The sequence below is a fragment of the Salvelinus fontinalis genome, chromosome 38 (genome assembly GCF_029448725.1).
Source record: "Salvelinus fontinalis isolate EN_2023a chromosome 38, ASM2944872v1, whole genome shotgun sequence".
NCBI lineage: Eukaryota > Metazoa > Chordata > Actinopteri > Salmoniformes > Salmonidae > Salvelinus > Salvelinus fontinalis.
The window spans coordinates 9991383-9996432 of NC_074702.1; the positions used below are offsets into that span (position 1 = coordinate 9991383).

At 50.5% G+C, this 5050-nt stretch overlaps 1 long non-coding RNA gene across 1 annotated transcript; it reads left to right on the forward strand.

The window, feature by feature from the left end:
• The first annotated feature begins 1474 nt into the window (after nucleotides 1–1474).
• Nucleotides 1475–3247, forward strand: LOC129837548 (uncharacterized). Its single transcript, XR_008756727.1, has 2 exons — nucleotides 1475–1560; nucleotides 1967–3247. It is a non-coding gene; the product is annotated as an uncharacterized LOC129837548 (long non-coding RNA).
• The last annotated feature ends 1803 nt before the right edge of the window (nucleotides 3248–5050 follow it).

Below are 5050 nucleotides of genomic sequence, written 5' to 3' on the forward strand. Positions count from 1 at the left end.
GCTATCTGTGATCTCAGTCTCCCAGACAAGCAGTAATGTAATGATCACCATTCGCATCATTATAGCATGGTCTTATTAAGAGGAAAAAAGACAGGAATCAATACAGGATACCTTTAGCAGCGGTGGTGAAAACGAGGGAGAGGCGGTTGGGAGGAAGGATGGAGCGAGGGAGCAGAGCGAGAGAGAGAGCATGGGGGGGGGGGGGGTAAGGTGGTGGTAATGTGTGAGTAGCGGGTGCTCTCTCGCTTCAATGTTGCAGCCAGCGTAGTGGCAGCTCGCTAGAATACTGGAGGGGCCGGGTCGAGTGAGCTATTGGGGTTCCCAAATCTCTGGGACAAACAGGCAGACAGAGAGACACACAGGCGGATGGACGGAAAGATAGGCAAGTGCTCCGACAAGAACCAGAAACGTAACGGATATTCAGCTTTCTTTTTATGTTGTTTCCGTTATTTATTTATTTATTTGGCTTTATTTATTTCTTTATCGATTGATTGCGTTTTAATTACTGCCTTGTGACAGGGAGTGAGGGAGGAGGAGCGTAGGCCAAGCGGGCACGTTGGGTGCCTTTCCAGATTTTCATTTATTTCTGTTGATTAGCGTAATGCGGCTATTTTACATGCATTTTAAACACGATTCGCTGCTTTGTAGTCTGCGTATGGGTGAATGTGTGTGTATATAGCCTACATGTGAGGGACAGTGAGCGAGTGCGATCAGCTATAAACCAAATAAAGTAGATTAACCAAAAATAACAAATCCAAATAGACCACAATAATTGTTGGACTTTACGCACTTCAGCGTGACTCGGGGTTCGTCTGTTTTTATTGTAATATTATCAATTTTATTTACCAGCGCAAACCAAAGCTAACCCCGGTGAGTGACGCTAAGAAACTAGCGACTGTTACGGTGTCTGTTCTCAGGCCTGTCGATAGGAAAACAGTGGGCTAACATTGAGACTGTGCTAATATAAACGCATACATGAGAAATAGAACGATTAGACTATTGTATGGTTACTTACAGTTTGCCACGGCATACGAGAGAGACTGGAGCAAAAATCAGGCTTATAATAAAAGTATTATTACTATATTAGTCCTGATAGTTTTCTTCTGATATAGTAGTGGGAGTTCAGTTGTGGTTCTATCCGTCTGTGTGTTTGGTCTGGTCTGTTTCCTTAGCCTGATTGCTGCACACTCAAGGGAGCACCATATATATATATATATATTTTATGCACATTTACACCCAAAATCCTGCGGAAGAGAAACAGACATCCAAAAATGTAAATAGAGCTATCCAGCATAGCCTAGATGTGTACGCGCCATCAACTGGTAAGCTAAACAACGAATGTTCTAAGTTTTCGATACCAAATATATTTCAAACGAACGAAGACACACAGAAGAGGAAACATCTTGTCACAATATTACTGAAAAATTATATGAAACAAAACCAGAAGACGGAGGAAGATCATGTTTGTTCCCTTGCCGGTGCCGTTCATGTTTCAGAGAACTGCCCCTGACCTCAACGCCTGGCGTCTCAAGTCCCCGTTGGCTCTACGTTCCGACTCCGGTAAGACATTTTCTGTTATTCTTGCCATGTCGGTGAGGTTCAGTCATGCATACCCGCCCCACCTTAACGACTCCCATGTAGCGCGCTTTTCGGTGCCGATTATCCACTCGGAACTGGAATGTGCTCTGGGCACTCACACACTTCTGTGTTGAAGGCTGGAATACACTCCTCTTCTCTCCTGGTTTAAATGTGTAAATAAACAGACACATACGTCCATAGTTAGACTGCAAATAATTGCGCGTAAACGTAATTTTCTCCATTCCCTTGGAAGAACACGTGCTCGTAATGTGCGACGGGTCCATCTTGTGTTTATTTACGTTCCTTTTCTCCCGGTGATGCATCCCTCTCTTTCTGTCCCCTCTCTCCATCCTTCCCCTCTCATCCGCTCCGTACGCCTGTGGCTCAGCCTCCGTCTCTCCCGAACTACCCTCTCCGCAGACAGGGAATATTCATGCCAACTTATCGATCTTGCGGAGATCGATTCCTGGGCTGGTGGAAAGAGGGAGAGGGGAGAAAGAGGCAAAGATACGGTGAAAGGAGAAGGACGGTGAACGAGGAGAAGGGAGCATACTGTCTTTATTTCGTTTTATTTCACTCATTTTCGACAGTGTGTGTATATCTGTGTTGTGATTCAGACATTGAACTGACATTTTTGTCGAATAGGCCTCTTCTGTCTCAATTCGAGACAATGGTTATGTGTGTGTGGATAACGCCTTTATTTCAGTAGCCTAAACATGACAGACATTGATTTCTCAGGACCACGTTTGTCTGTCCAGATGCTTGTCTGCGTGTGGTGGCAGTGTGGCTGGTCGCTAAACCCGGCAGGGGAAGGCGGGACCATTGAGGCTGGACTGGGGAGGGCGGCTGTGGCGCCGTCTGCGTTTCATCTGCGCTGAAGCGGAATAAAAGGACACATGGTGGGAGCAGCCAGCCCGGCTTCCGTGTGTCGCTGCCAGTGTGTCACTGTGGCGTCGTCTAGCTCTGGAATTAGGCAGCCGCCCCGACGTGAAACAGCAGCGGTTTACAGCTTTTCTCTTCATCATCAGTAGGGAGTGGAAGTATGCGTAATGTCCCTGATCTAGGTGTGTATGTGTCTGTAGAGGCGGGGGTTGGTGGAAAATACCATATGAATGCACTGAGCGTTTATATTCCACCCTCCCGATGTATTAAAGCCATTCAGAATGCATGCACATATTTGCCTGTCACGGTTTAATGGTGCATAAATACAGCTTGGTGTGCACCTTGGAGGTGTCTGCGTTCTTAAAGAGACAGGCACACATTTATCTGTGTAAGACTTTATTTTTCTCTCTTTTTCCAATGTGTAATTTTCAGATCAGTTCAAGTTCATTTGATTTCAGAAAGGCGAGTTTCTCTCCACCATTTACTATCTGTCACTAGAAGGGTGTTTATACACCATGATGTAAAGATGAGGGGATGTGAGAGAGAGAGAGGGCAGAGGGGAGCGTAGAGGGATGAGAGTGACCTGTTACCTAGATGTATCTCTAGAGTTAGCACATAGAGGAGAGGGTGGAGAGGAAGGACAGAGAAGCGAGAGAGGGAGCGGGTACTGGGAGGAGGAGTTTTCGAGATCTGCACGTTGAAAAATGGCGAATGTCAGAGTGAGATAAAAAAAATGGAGAAAGAGGGAGAGAGAAGCCGGTGAAAGTAAAAGCAGATGACAGAGTGAAAAATGAGGCTGGAGAGGAAAACCCAGTTTGAGACGGAGAGGTGAGGGTAAACTGTACCAGAGTCATTATGGCAGGAAAGGCATCTGCATGTACAGTTTGTTGGCCTAGGAGTCAATGTGACAATAGTGATGCATGATATGTTGCTAATTCTGCAATCTCTCTCATATTTAGTTTATTCTCTATCATATACAATTCAACATAACCTATTGTAACACACACTCTCTCCCCAGCTGTAACGGTAGTCATATTCCTCCTCCTCGGACGAGGAGAGGCGAGACGGATCGGACCAATACGCGGAGTGGTTAGTGTTCATAATGATTTAATAACAAAACTGAACACTGAATTACAAAACAAATAAACGAAGTGCAGAAACCTAGACAGTACCGTGTGGTGAAAAACACAAACACGGAAACAAACACCCACAAAACACACGTGAAACCCAGGCTGCCTAAGTATGATTCTCCATCAGGGACAACGATTGACAGCTGCCTCTGATTGAGAATCATACCAGGCCGAACACAAAAATCCCAACATAGAAAATCAACCATAGACAAACCCACCCAACTCACGCCCTGACCAACTAAAATAAATACAAGACAAAGGAAAACAGGTCAGGAACGTGACAGAACCCCCCCTTAAGGTGCGAACTCCGGGCGCACCACCATAAATTCTAGGGGAGGGTCTGGGTGGGCGTCTGGTCACGGTGGCGGCTCTGGCGCGGGACGTGGACCCCACCTTAACAATGTCTTTGTCCGCCTACTTACTCGCCCCCGTGGCCTCCTCCTAACAACCACCCTCCATGTACGCAGCACCGGACTAAGGGGCAGCTCCGGACTGAGGGGCAGCACCGGACCGAGGGGCAGCACCGGACCGAGGGGCAGCACCGGACTGAGAGGCAGCACCGGACTGAGGGGCAGCACCGGACTGAGGGGCAGCACCGGACTGAGAGGCAGCACCGGACTGAGGGGCAGCTCCGGACTGAGGGGCGGATCCTGGCTGGCTGGCGGATCCTGGCTGGCTGGCTCTGGCGGATCCTGGCTGGCTGGTTCTTGCGGATCCTGGCTGGCTGGTTCTTGCGGATCCTGGCTGGCTGGTTCTGGCGGATCCTGGCTGGACGGCTCTGGCGGATGCTGGCTGGACGGCTCTGGCGGATCCTGGCTGGACGGCTCTGGCGGATCCTGGCTGGACGGCTCTGGCGGATCCTGGCTGGACGGCTCTGGCTGGTCCTGGCTGGACGGCTCTGGCTGGTCCTGGCTGGACGGCTCTGGCTGATCCTGGCTGGACGGCTCTGGCGGATCCTGGCTGGACGGCTCTGGCGGATCCTGGCTGGACGGCTCTGGCTGGTCCTGGCTGGACGGCTCTGGCTGGTCCTGGCTGGCTGACGGCTCTGTCTGCTCATGGCTGGCGGAAGGCTCTGACTGCTCCTGTCTGGCGGAAGGCTCTGGCTGCTCCTGTCTGGCGGAAGGCTCTGGCTGCTCCTGTCTGGCGGAAGGCTCTGGCTGCTCCTGTCTGGCGGACGGCTCTGACGGCTCGGGACAGACGGGCAGCTCTGATGGCTCGGGACAGACGGGCAGCTCTGACTGCTCGGGACAGACGGGCAGTTCTGACGGCTCGGGACAGACGGACAGCTCTGACGGCTCGGGACAGACGGACAGCTCTGACGGCTCGGGACAGACGGACAGGCGGACAGGCGGTGCTGTGCAGGCAGGCAGCTCAGACAGTGCTGGGCAGATGAGAGACTCTGGCTGCGCTGGAGAAGAGGAATGCTCTGACAGCGCTGGACAGGTGGGAGCAACTGGGGA